Source organism: Canis aureus, chromosome 19 (genome assembly GCF_053574225.1).
Source record: "Canis aureus isolate CA01 chromosome 19, VMU_Caureus_v.1.0, whole genome shotgun sequence".
NCBI lineage: Eukaryota > Metazoa > Chordata > Mammalia > Carnivora > Canidae > Canis > Canis aureus.
This window is the reverse complement of record NC_135629.1, coordinates 56,758,415-56,771,134: the sequence shown is the minus strand read 5'-3', so window position 1 is coordinate 56,771,134 and position 12,720 is coordinate 56,758,415. Positions and strand designations below refer to the sequence as shown.

General features: G+C 43.8%; 1 long non-coding RNA gene across 1 annotated transcript; it reads right to left on the bottom strand.

Moving 5' to 3' along the window:
* Positions 1-10,043: 10,043 nt before the first annotated feature.
* LOC144289391 (uncharacterized) lies at positions 10,044-12,716 on the bottom strand. The gene is made up of 2 exons (XR_013357282.1): positions 12,503-12,716; positions 10,044-10,499 (listed from the first exon to the last, which is right to left on the bottom strand). It is a non-coding gene; the product is annotated as an uncharacterized LOC144289391 (long non-coding RNA).
* Between the last annotated feature and the right edge of the window lie 4 nt (positions 12,717-12,720).

The window sequence follows — 12,720 nt, the reverse complement described above, 5'->3', positions numbered from 1 at the left end:
ATATTGTACATAGGATCAAATTATGTACACAGGATCAAATTACGTACACTAGGGATCCCTGGGTGGCGCAGCGGTTTAGCGCCTGCCTTTGGCCCAGGGCACGATCCTGGAGACCCGGGATCAAATCCCACGTCGGGCTCCCGGTGCATGGAGCCTGCTTCTCCCTCTGCCTCTCTCTCTCTCTCTCTCTTTCTGTGACTATCATAAATAAATAAAAAAAATTTTTAAAGTTTTTTTTTAATAAATAAAAATTTTTAAAAAATTACATACACTACTTTTAAGATGCTTCTAGTATTTTTATTATGAACATTTTCAAATATACTGTGGTGGACAGACTCTTAGGTGGCCCTCCACATCCCCACCTCCTGGTATCTACACCTTTGTGCACACTCCTCCCCCCAAGTGTGGGTAGGACCTATGATTTGCTTCTAACTACCAGAATACAGCAGATGTGCTGCATGTCGTTCCCATGAATCTGTTCCATAGGATTGCAGTCTCCAGCATGCGAGCTGTCTCTCTCACTTGCTGGTTGGGATGCAGTGAGCATGCACATTAGGAAGGTTCCTGTGACAAGTCCTGCAGGGTGGCTTCTAGCTGACAGCCAGCAAGGAGCTGAGTCCCTCAGTCCTACAACCACAAGGAACTGAATTCTACTCATGACCACAGCACACATGGAACCATTTCTTTCTTCGGGCCTTCAGATGAGACCATGGCCCGGCACACATCTAGATTTCAGCTCAGACTCTAAGAAGCAGAACTACATAAGCTGCCCATTGGATGCTTGAACTATAGGAACTGTGACTAAAAAACAGGCATTATTTTAAGCTGCTACATGAGTGCTTATATGTTACACAGCAATAGCTACACATTCAAGTTAAAGTGACCGGTATAAAGAATCATCAGGTATCAGTTATTCAACAGTCAAGATTTTGCAAGTTTGCAACAATTTCTATCATGAAATACATTAGAAGTCTATGGAATTTCTCAAAAATGTCATTTTCCTGTTTTTTTTTCTTCTTCTTTTGAACAGTATATCAGTTTCCTAGGACTTCTATAACAATATGTCCATGGGGCAGCCCTGGTGGTGCAGCGGTTTAGTGCTGCCTTCCGCCCAGGGTGTGATCCTGGAGAACCTGGATCGAGTCCCATGTCGGGTTCCCTGCAGGGAGCCTGTTTCTCCCTCTGCCTGTGTCTCTGCCTCTCTCTGTGTGTGTCTCTATGAATGAATAAGTAAAATCTTTAAAAAACAAACAAACAAACAAACAAAACAACAATATGTCCAAACTTGGGCTTTGTAATTGACAGGAGCTTGTGTCCTAGTTCTAGAGGACAGATATCCAAGATCAAGTTGTGTTGGCAGTGTGGGCAGGATTGGCTCTTCTGAGGCCATAGGAAGGGATCTGTCCCATGCCTCTCCCCCAGTTCTGATAGCCAGCCTCAGGCGTTGTCTTGTACATGGCTGACTTCTTCCTGTCTTCACATTGTCTTCTCTCTGTACATGTCCAAATCTCCCATTTTTATAAGGACACAAGTCATACTGGTTTGAGGCCATCGTAACAACCTCATCTTCTCTCGATCATTCACAAAGACACTATCTCCAAACAAACTCACATTCACAGGTGCTGGGGGTCAGGACTCTAAGATCTTTTGGGGAGACACAATTCAACCCATAACAAACAGGATTCAACAAAGTCCATGGTTAAATTTAGTTGCTACATCTCTGGAGTCTTTTCATTACAACTGTTCTCCCTCCCCCGGCTTGCTTTTCCAAATCTGACCTCATTGAAGAAACCGGGTCAGTTGTGATGAAAAGTGTTGCACATTCTTGGATGTGTTAATGTGCTTCCTCGGGGTGCCTGTGTCTGTTAACCATCTGGTCTAGTCTTGATAAAATGGCAGTTAGGGCTGGAGTCTTGGTTGAATTCAGGATCAACTTTTGGGGCAAAAATGCTTCCTAGGTGGAGCTATTCGCTTCCTATTGCATTTTACCAGAAGGCTCAGAATGCTGCATGTCCCAAGTAGAGTGATTCTTTTTTTTTTTTTTTTTTTTTTTTATTTATATAGTCACAGAGAGAGAGAGAGAGAGAGAGGCAGAGACACAGGCAGAGGGAGAAGCAGGCTCCATGGACCGGGAGCCCGACGTGGGATTCGATCCCGGGTCTCCAGGATCACGCCCTGGGCCAAAGGCAGGCGCCAAACCGCTGCGCCACCCAGGGATCCCCCAAGTAGAGTGATTCTAAGAGAGATTTGAGTGTCCAGGTGACGGCAACCCAACCCCTTCAACATCAACTTATCATTCCATCGATTGGCTTTGGCCAAGAATCATTTCTGCTGGAATCAATGATTTTTTTAAAGTTGCAAAATGGCAGCTTTCTAATTCCATCAAAATGTAGGCTTTCTCTTTTTTTCCCCTTTTAAAAATTGAGCTATAGTTGGGCAACCTGGGTGGCTCAGGGGCTTAGCGCCACCTTCAGCAGAGGGAGTGATCCTGGAGACCCGGGATCGAGTCCCACGTCGGGCCCCCTGTGTGGAGCCTGCTTCTCCTTCTGCCTGTGTCTCTGCCTCTCTCTCTGTCTCTGTGTCTCTCATGAATAAATAAATAAAACTTAAAAAAAAATAAAAATAAAAATTGAGCTATAGGGACGCCTGGGTGGCTCAGTGGTTGAGCGCCTGCCTTTGGCTCAAGTTATGATCCCGGGGTCCTGAGATTGAGCCCCACATTGGGCTCCCCACAGGGAGCTTCTCCTTCTGCCTGTGTCTCTGTCTCTCTCTGTGTGTTTCTCATGAATAAATAAAATCTTTAAAAAAATAAATAAAAATTGAGCTATAATTGATATATAGATTAATTTCCAGTGTATAATACAATGATTGATTTAATATTCATGTTAAACATAGACTTGCTAGGGTCACCTGGGTGGCTCAGTGGTTGAGTGTCTGCCTTTGGCTCAGGTCATGATCCCAGGGTCCTGGGACCGAGTCCCACATTGGGCTCTCCATGGGGAGCCTGCTTCATCTTCTGCCTATGTCTCTACCTCTCTCTGTGTGTCTCTCATGAATAAATAAATAACATCTTAAAAAAACAACAACATACACTTGCTAATTCCTATACAGATTGGCTGGAATTCTGTAAACAAAAAACAAACAACAAAACCTTCCCCTTATCAGCTACAGCTACTTGATTCCACTGAAATAGTTTGTAGGGTAAAGGCTGATTAAATGCTTAATTCTCTACCTTTGAAAGCCTGCTTTGATAGGAGTGGGTGCCCTAGTTACCTCCAAGGGTGACTAGGGGTAGCTTAGTTTTCTTCTGCTGCTGCTTTTATGAAGTAGCATTAGGAACTTAGGGGTTTCTATATTTGCAATGTGTCTGGCCAATTGCAGTCACCTCATTATTCTCTGAAAGCTGCTTTTTCCCCACCATGTAAAATCACGTTGTGAAGCCTTGTCCATTATTCCATTGAGTCCAAAATAAGCATGCCATTATTACCACAACTTCTGTATCAAATAAGAAATAAATGACATCATCCATCAATCTATATCACACAATTGATTTTTAAGAAGCATCTTAATTTCAGTGACATTAAAACATGAAGACCACAGACATTTGAATTTTTAAAATTTATTTATTTATAAGATTGTATTTGCTTATTCATGACAGACACAGAGAGAGTAAGAGACACAGACAGAGGGAAAAGCAGGCTCCCTACAGCGACTTGATCCCAGGATCCCGGGATCACGAACTGAGCCAAAGGCAGACGCTCAACCACTGAGCCACCCAGGTGCCCCCAAATTTTTTTGTCATGTTGTGTAACAGTCTATCTTGCTGTTTTTTTAAAAAAAAACTTTTACTTTAATTTTATTTTTTTTGAAATAATTATGGATTCATAGGAAGTTGCAAAGATAGCACAGACAGGTTCCCTGTACCCTTTACCCAGTTCCCTCCTGATGGTTACATCTTATATAACTACAGCACAGTATCAAAGTCAGGAAGGTATTGGTATTATGTGTGTCTAGTTTGGTGTCATTTATGTGTAGATTTGCATAACCACCACTGTAATCAAAGTACAGAACTATTCCATTGCTCCGAATGTCTTCCTTGTGCTATTCCTTTCCTGTCTCCCTTAATTCACTCCCCATGGCCCAGCCCTTATGCCTGGAAACCACTAATCTTTGTTCCAGCTCTCTAATTTTCTTAATTCCAAAATGTTGTCTAAATGGAATCATGGGGGAATGCAAGCTGGTGCAGCCACTCTGGAAAACAGGATGGAGATTCCCCAAAAAGTTGAAAATAGAGCTACCCTAGGACCCAGCAATTGCACTACTGAGTATTTACCCTAAAGATACAAATGTAGTGATCCAAAGTGGCACTTGCACCCCAATGTTCATAGCAGCAATGTCCACAATAGCTAAACTATGGGAAGAGCCCACATGTCCACCGGCGGATGAATGGATAAAGATATGGTGTATATATACAATGGAATACAACTAAAAAAAAAATGAAATCTTACCATTTGCAATGACATGGATGGAACTAGAGGATATTACGCTAAGTAAAATAAGTGAATCAGAGAAAGACAATTATTGTATGATCTCACTCATATGTGGAATTTAAGAAACAAAACAGAGGATCATAGGGGAAAGGAGGGAAAAATAAAAGAAGATGAAATCAGAGAGACAAACCATGAGACTTTTTTTTTTAAGATGTATTTATTTATTTATGGTAGGCATAGAGAGAAAGAGAGGCAGAGATTCAGGAGGAGGGAGAAGCAGGCTCCATGCCGGGAGCCTGACGCGGGACTCGATCCCGGGACTCCAGGATCGCGCCCTGGGCCAAAGGCAGGCGCCAAACCACTGAGCCACCCAGGGATCCCCCCATGAGAGACTCTTAAGCATAGGAAACAAACTGAGAGTTGCTGCCTATTGGGTGATGGGCATTAAGGAGGGCACGCGGGGATCCCTGGGTGGCTCAGCGGTTCGGTGCCTGCCTTTGGCTCAGGGTGTGATCCTGGAGTCCTAGGATCGAGTCCCACGTCGGGCTCCCTGCATGGAGCCTGCTTCTCCCTCCTCCTGAATCTCTGCCTCTCTCTCTCTCTCTCTCTCATGAATAAATAAATAAAATCTTAAAAAAAAATAAGGAGGGCACGTGATGTAATGAGCACTGGGTGTTAATATAAGACTGATGAATCAGTGACCTCTATCTCTGAAACCAGTAATACATTGCAAATTACTGGAAATTGATTGAATTTAAATAAAAATTAAAAAAATAAATGGGGACGCTTGGGTGGCTCAGTGCTTGGGTGCCTGTCTTTGGCTCAGGGCATGATTTCAGTTCAGGAATTGAGTCACACGTCGGGCTCCCTGTGGGGAACCTGCTTCCCCCTCTATGTCTCTGCTTCTCTCTGTGTCTCGTGGAAATAAATAAATAAAATCTTAAAAAAAATAAATGAATGCATCATATGATATGTAACATTTTGAGATTGGCTTTTTTTTTCTGCCCCATTCAGCACAATGCCGTTGAAATTATTTTGTCCTTTCTCAATTAGTGCTATAATAAACATTTCAATTCTGGACTGGTTACTGAGTGCCAGGCACTGGACAAGGTGCCCTGTGGCCCTAAGGTCACCTAGGAAGCAGATGCTGTTTGTGGCGGCCACAGCAATCCTCACCCCCTGGTATCCAAGCCTGGTCCCCACTCCCACTGAACAGGGCTAAGCTTCATGACCAATGGGATATTGTTATAATGGTACAGAGTGACTTCCAAGGCTCAGTGAGGAAAGATGGCATGGGTCCCTCCTTGCTCTGGCTGCAGGATCACCCATCTGAGAAGTCAGCCACCATGTTGTGAAGAAACTGAGGTAGCCCTGTGGATAGATTCACATGGTAAAGAATTGAGGCTTCCCACCAACAGCCCTATGATGGAACCTACCTTGCAAGCAGACCTTCCAACCCCAGTTAAGCCTTCAGATGATAGTAGCTCTGTCCAACATCCCATCTACAACCCCATTAGAAACCCAAGCCAGAACGACCCGGCTAAGATGCCTCCAAATTTCTGACCCACAGAAACCGGGTGGAATAACAAATATCGGCTGTTATTTGAAGCTGCCAAATTTTGGGGTCATTTGTTACAGTTGTATATAACCGATACATTATCTCCTTCCTCTCCTTTATGGATGAGGAAAATGAAGCTTTGACAAGTTAAATAACCTGCCCAGGGTTACACAGAGCACAGGTCCTAAAGTTGGTATTCAAACCCAGGATAACAGCCCTGGAGTTGTGCTCTTCCACTATGTAAATAGATATGTAATTTAGTAATTCGATCCTCTGTGGCTGAGCACGTAGGTTATTTCCAGATGGTCACAGGGGTAAATAGCATTGCCTTGATCATTGGGGTGCATATCTTTTTATGCCCTTATTTTCCTACAGTGACCCTGGCAACTCATTTAACCACTCATGACCTCCATTTTCTCAGCTGTAAATTGGAACCAATAATAGGGCCTATTTCATGGGTTTCCGTAGGGGTGATGTGATAACATATGTGAGGTGCATAAAACAGGGTTCAGCATTCAAGGAAATATTAGCCAGTCTTATTATTATCATCGTTATAATCACTAACATCGTTATTATTTCCTGGGGAAGTGGAATTGGTAAGTCAATGGCTAATTAACTTCCTTTTCCAGAAAGCCAATCAAGTCAGCCATTTTACACATTGGTTCTTTGAAATATTACCAGCTTCTCTTTCTTCTCATTTTTTTAAAAGATTTTATTTATTTATTCATAGAGACAGAGAGAAAGAGAGAGAGAGAGAGAGAGAGAGAGAGGCAGAGACACACAGGCAGAGGGAGAAGCAGGCATCATACAGAGAGCCTGATGTGGGACTCGATCCAGGTTCTCCAGGATCACGCCCTGGGCTGCAGGCGGGGCTAAACCGCTGCGCCACCGGAGCTGCCCCTCTTCTCATTTTTATTTTTTTTCTAATTTTTTAAAAATTTTTATTTATTTATGATAGTGACAGAGAGAGAGAGAGAGAAAGAGGCAGAGACACAGGCAGAGGGAGAAGCAGGCTCCATGCACCGGGAGCCCGATGTGGGACTCAATCCTGGGTCTCCAGGATCGCGCCCTGGGCCAAAGGCAGGCGCCAAACCGCTGCGCCACCCAGGGATCCCCTCTTATCATTTTTAAATGAATAAAATACTAGGGCGCCTGGGTGGCTCAGTCAGTTGAGCATCCAACTCTTGATGTTGGTTCAAGTCATGATCTCAGGGTCCTGAGATGGAGCTCAGGGTCTGTCTCCAAGCTAAGTGAGAAGCCTGCTTGAGAGTCTTTCTTTCTCTCCCTCCCTCCCTCCCCCTCTGCTAGCTCTCTCCCTCTCTAAAATAAATAAATAATAACCTTTAAAAAATAAAATACTAAACACCTGGAACAGGTAGAAAAGACAAAAGATAAAGCAGTCACAAAAATTAATTGGGGAAGCAAGAACTGGAGTTTTGTTTCTGTTGCACATTTTGCCCCCTAATTAAAAAAAAAAAGGGGCAGCCAGTGATTAATTATTTATTTAAGAAAGAGAGAATACAAAGGGCAGCCCGGGTGGCTCAGTGGTTTAGTGCCGCCTTTGGCCCAGGTGTGATCCTCGGGACCCAGGATCGAGTCCTACATCAGGCCCCCTGCATGGAGCCTGCTTCTCCCTCTGCCTGTCTCTCTGCCTCTCTCTCTCTCTCTCATGATTAAATAAATAAAATCTTAAAAAAAAAAGAGAGAGAGAATACGAGAGAGCATGTGCAGCCATGCAGGGTAGGGAGGGGCAGAGGGAGAGGGAGAGAAAGTCAAGCTGACTCCATGCTGAGTGTGAGCCCAAGGGTGGGCTCAATCTCACCACCCTGAGATCACTACTTGAGCTAAAACCAAGAGTTGGAAGCTTCACCAACTGGGTCACCCAGGCGCCCTGATAATTTTTTTATTTATACTTGAAAAAAAGGTAAGAAAATACACATAACATTAAGTTTACTCTCAAATCTATTTCTTTGGTCAGTATGTTTGTGCAGAGGCCGGAACCATACCATTTTAATCACATAGGGTTTTTGTTTTTAATATGTGAATTTCTATTTTTAAAAAGATTTTATTTATTTGACAGAGAGAGTGATAGAGCACAAGCAGAGGTAGTGGTAGAGGGAGAGAGAGAAGCAGACTCCCTGCTGAGCAGGGAGCCCAACGTGGGGTTTGGTCCCAGGACCCTGGGATTATGACCTGAGCCGAAGGCAGACGCTTAACTGACTGAACTGCCCAGGTGCCCCAACCACATAGCTTTATAGTAAATTTTCAAATCAGGAAATGTGAGTCCTCGGATTTGCTCTTTTTTATCTTCCCAAAATTGTATTGGCTATTTGGGGTCCCTTGAGATTCAATATAGATTTTCGGATGAATTTTTCTATCTCTGCAAAAAAAGTTGGGATTTTAACGGAGATTGCGTTGAATCTGTAGACCGATCACCTTTTAATAATATTAAATCAGGCACCCAGGGAAGAGGGGAAAATATTTGCAAATCATACATCTGATGTGGCATGAATGGCCACATATATAAAGAACTCCTATAACTCAACAACACAAAACACAAACAGCTCAATTAAAAGAAGAGGGGGCCAAAAGACTTGAATAGACGTTTCTGCAAAGAAGATATACATATGACCAATAATTGCCTGAAGAAATGAGAATTCGGAGTATGAATCCTAGGAAATGCAAACCCAAACCCCAATGAGATACTATTTCATACCCATTAGGATGGCTATTGTTAAAACAAAATGAAACAAAGAAAAGCAGAAAGTAACAAGTGTTGTTGAGAATGTGGAGAAATGGGAACCTTGGTGCCCTGCTGGTAGGAATGGAAAATGCACCAGCCACCATACAAAACAGAATGGCAGTTCCTAAAAAAGTTAAACATATCGCCACCACATGATCCAGCGATCCCACTTCTGGGTATTTACCCAAAAGAGCTGAAAGCATGTTCTCAAAGAGGTATTCATTCACCCAATGTTCACAGCAGGATTATTCAGAAACAGTCAAGAGGTACAAGCAACCCAAGTATCTATCCATTGACAGATGAATGGATAAACAAAAGGTGGCACATCCATACAACAGAATGATATTCAGCCTGAAAAAGGAAGGACGTTCTGGCACCTGGCACAACATGGATGAACCATGAGGCTATCACGCTCATCAAAATAAGCCAGACACCAAAGGACAAATACTGTATGATTCCACTTATAAAAGTGACCTAAAGGAGTCTCATCCACAGAGACAGAGAGTAGATGGTGGGAGCCAGGAGTGGGGAGTCAGTGCTTCCTGGGGACAGGGTTCCGTGTTGGGAGATGGAAAGTTCTGGAGATCGGTGGTGGGGGTGGTTGCATAACAGTGTGGGTGGGCTTCATGCCACTGAGCTGTGCACCTTAAAATGGTTAAGATGGCACATTTAAAAAAATATTTATTTATTCATTCATTCATTCATTCATTCATTCAAGAGAGTGGGAATAGGGGCAGAGGAGAAAATCCACAAGGAGACTCCCAGGTGAGTGCAGAGGCCTGCCACGGGGCTCCATCCCAGGACCCATGAGACCCCGACCTGAGCCTGAGCCGAAACCAAGAGTCAGACACCTAATCGACTGAACCACTCAAGCACCCCAACGATGGTACATTTTCTATTTTGTATTTTATCACAATTGGAAATTAAGAAAGAAAACAGAAAGAATGGAAGAGAGGAAGAGAAGGAGGAAGAGCCAAATCTAGCCTCACAACTTTTTGTACAGCCTTTGATCCAAAGATGTTTTATCTTTTTATCTTTTTTTTTAAATACTTTATTTTTTTTTAATTTTTTTTAATTTTTATTTATTTATGATAGTCACACAGAGAGAAAGAGAGAGAGGCAGAGACACAGGCAGAGGGAGAAGCAGGCTCCATGCACCGGGAGCCCGATGTGGGATTCGATCCTGGGTCTCCAGGATCGCACCCTGGGCCAAAGGCAGGCGCCAAACCGCTGCGCCACCCAGGGATCCCTTAAATACTTTATTTATTTATTTGACAGAGAGAAGGAGAGAGAGAGAAGGTGCACACAAGAAGGGGGAACAGCAAAGGGAAAAGGAGAAGCAGTCTCCCTGCTGAGCAGATCCATGTGGGGCTGGATCCCAGGACCCTGAGATCATGACCTGAGCTGAAGGTAAATGCTTAACCGAATGAGCCACCCAAGTGCCCCTAAGATGTTTTATCTTTTATTTTATTTTATTTTTTTGTTTTATGTTTTAAATGTTTGTATACATGCTGCCGAAGCGAGCACTCTTTTAAATGTTTGAAGAAAACAGAAGAATATTTCCTAACATAAGACAATTATATACAATTCAGATTTCAATATTTATAGTTTTATTGGCACATAGCTGTGCCTGTTAGTTTACGTATAACCCAAGACTTCTGCCCCCTGATGATAAAGTTGAGTAGTTGTGAGATACACTGTATGTGGCCTGCAAAGACAAAAAGAAAAAAAAATTTTTTTTAAGGATTTATTTTTATTTTTTTCTAATTTTTTATTTATTTATGATAGGCACACAGTGAGAGAGAGAGAGGCAGAGACACAGGCAGAGGGAGAAGCAGGCTTCATGCACCGGGAGCCTGACGTGGGATTCGATCCCGGATCTCCAGGATCGCGCCCTGGGCCAAAGGCAGGCGCTAAACCGCTGCGCCACCCAGGGATCCCGAAAAAAAAATTTTTTAAGATTCTATTTACTTATTCAACAGAGACACAGAGAGAGGTAGAGACCTACGCAGAGGGAGAAGCAGACTCCCTGAAGGGATTCCGATGTGGGACCTGATCCTAGGACCATGGGATCATGACCCGAGCCAAAGGCAGACACTCGACCACTGAGCCATCCAGGTGCCTGACAAAAATATTTCTTATCTAGACCTTTACAGAAAGTGTTTACTGACCCCTGATCCAAAACAGTATCTGGTATTTAACTGCTCAATTTATGGATAAATTATTACTATCTCATGAAGGGGCACCTGGCGAGCATCCAACTGTTGCTTTGGGCTCAGGTCATGATCTCAGGGTCATTAGATCAGGCCCTGGGTCAGGCTCCATGCTCAGCACGGAATCTGCTAGCATTCTCTCTCCCTCTGCCCCTCCCCACTGTGTGTGTGTGTGTGTGTGTGTGTTCTCTCTCTCTCTCTCAAATAAATAAATTTAAAAAAAAATCTCACAGAAGAGATTAATGCAATTTATGACTGTGGTCTTGGAGCGGGTCAACCTGGGTTAAGCTTCTCCCTCTGCCAAAGTCAGGCTGCTTCTCATTTCTGAGCCTGGGTTTCAACTCCAGAAGATGATGGACAACTAGAGTCCTAACTTCCGGGAAAGAGCTTGACCTGGCAGTTCTGGGAGAGTAAGAGCACAGCAGTCTTAGCTACTATCACAATCCTTCAGAGATCCAGGCTCTGGCCTCAATAATGAGCAATTCCCCCTCCGTTTAGTTTCACCTCTTCTCTCCCCACCGCCTGCACACTCTCATTATTACAGCAAATCCTGCATCATTTCTTCTGTTAATATGCCCACAAGTACTTTTCGCTTTTTATTTTTTATCAAATATTTTATTTACTTATTTTTTATTTACTTATTCATGAGAGAGACAGAGACACAACACAGGCAGAGGGAGAAGCAGGCTCCCTGCAGGGTGCCTGATACAGGACTAGATGCCAGGGCCCTGGGATCACCACATGAGTCAAAGGCAGACGCTCAACCACTGAGCCACCCCTATGCCCCTTCACTGACTGTTCTTAAAACACAGCCATAAAAACCATTATCACGCTTTAAACCATTAGAACCATGATGGTTTCAAGAATCTACATGTGTGATCAGATTTCCTAGAACTATACACCGCCCCCACCAAAAAGTACACGTAAAAACTGGAGAAATGTAGACATCTGTACCCGAGTGCATTGCGTTTTACCGACTTCACTGTCCTGGCTTAGACAACACACGGTGTTTATGAAAGATGTTATCATTAGGGGAAGCTGGCTTGTGAAGAGTAGGTAAAACTCTATGCACGGTCTTTGCAGCTTCTTACAAAATCTGAAAACCGTTCGGAAAATTTAAAGATTGCAATGACAATAAAACAAACCCCGAGAATTAGGCTTGGGGTGAGGTCAGTGAGGTCTTGTGCAATTACAATTGCAATTGCAAGTGCAGCTGGATTCTAACTTAAGAATTTTGAAATTGTCATCACCGTGGATTTTTTTTTTCCTCTTGCATTTTATATATATATAAAAAAATTACTCTAACATATTTGGAGTGTTCTGGGGGGTGCTTCCCTAAATGTCTCTTAATTCCTTTCCTGAGAATCATGAACTCAGGGTATGAGCCCTGGAACATACATTTTTTTGGAAAAAAAAATTTTTTTTTAGATGTCAGCATTATTATTTCTAAGTAAGCTCGCCCCCCTCCTCCGCTCCCCAACGTGGGGCTGGAACTCACGACCCCCGCATCAGAGCCGCACGCTGGGGCGCCGCCGGGGCACGCAGGGGTGTCCTGTCGCCTCCCGCCTTCGGCACAGGCGAGTTGCAGCAGCGCTGCCGGCGGGCGCTGGGGAGCCCAGGAAGGCTCTAGAGCAGGGGAGGTTCCAGGCGGCGCCGATTCCAAAGGTTGCAGCGGGCGGGGAGGCGGGACCCGCGCGAGGGTCGCCCGCGGGGGCG